This window comes from Penaeus monodon, chromosome 24 (genome assembly GCF_015228065.2).
Source record: "Penaeus monodon isolate SGIC_2016 chromosome 24, NSTDA_Pmon_1, whole genome shotgun sequence".
Classification (NCBI taxonomy): Eukaryota; Metazoa; Arthropoda; class Malacostraca; order Decapoda; family Penaeidae; genus Penaeus; species Penaeus monodon.
Window position 1 is genome coordinate 33,537,468 of NC_051409.1, and position 495 is coordinate 33,537,962.

Here is a 495-nt window from a genome sequence, read left to right on the forward strand (position 1 = left end):
AGATCGCCGTTTTTCATTGCCTCTTCATCCCCTCTCTCGCCCCGCCCCCCCGCTTTCCAACAGGTGTTCGTCGTATTTCGCTTTGTAAAAAGTAAAGAAAAAAATATGAGTAAAGTGGCTTTTATCTTTAACTTTTAACTGGTTGATTGGATACCTTGCCAACGTCATAATTACAAAAAGAAGGAAAGAAAAAAGAAAAGGTAAAAAGAACAAAAAAAAAGAACATATTTTTACCTCTCTCTCTCTTTTTTGGACGGGGAGGGGCATAATTCTTTTCGCCCAAGAAAATATTTTTCTTGCATCACTGTTTTTTAAAGGTTTACTCAACTTTAAGCTTTGCGCTTTGACGTTCTTGCAAAGGTCAAGGCATCTGCATATTTACAAACTCAGTTACAAGTGAGCTGGTCAAAGAAGTAGTAGCTGCAGCCTACCTTTTGCGGACATGTAATGCATTGAAGGGACAGCATTTGTAATAGCTAAATTTGTTAGCAAAGT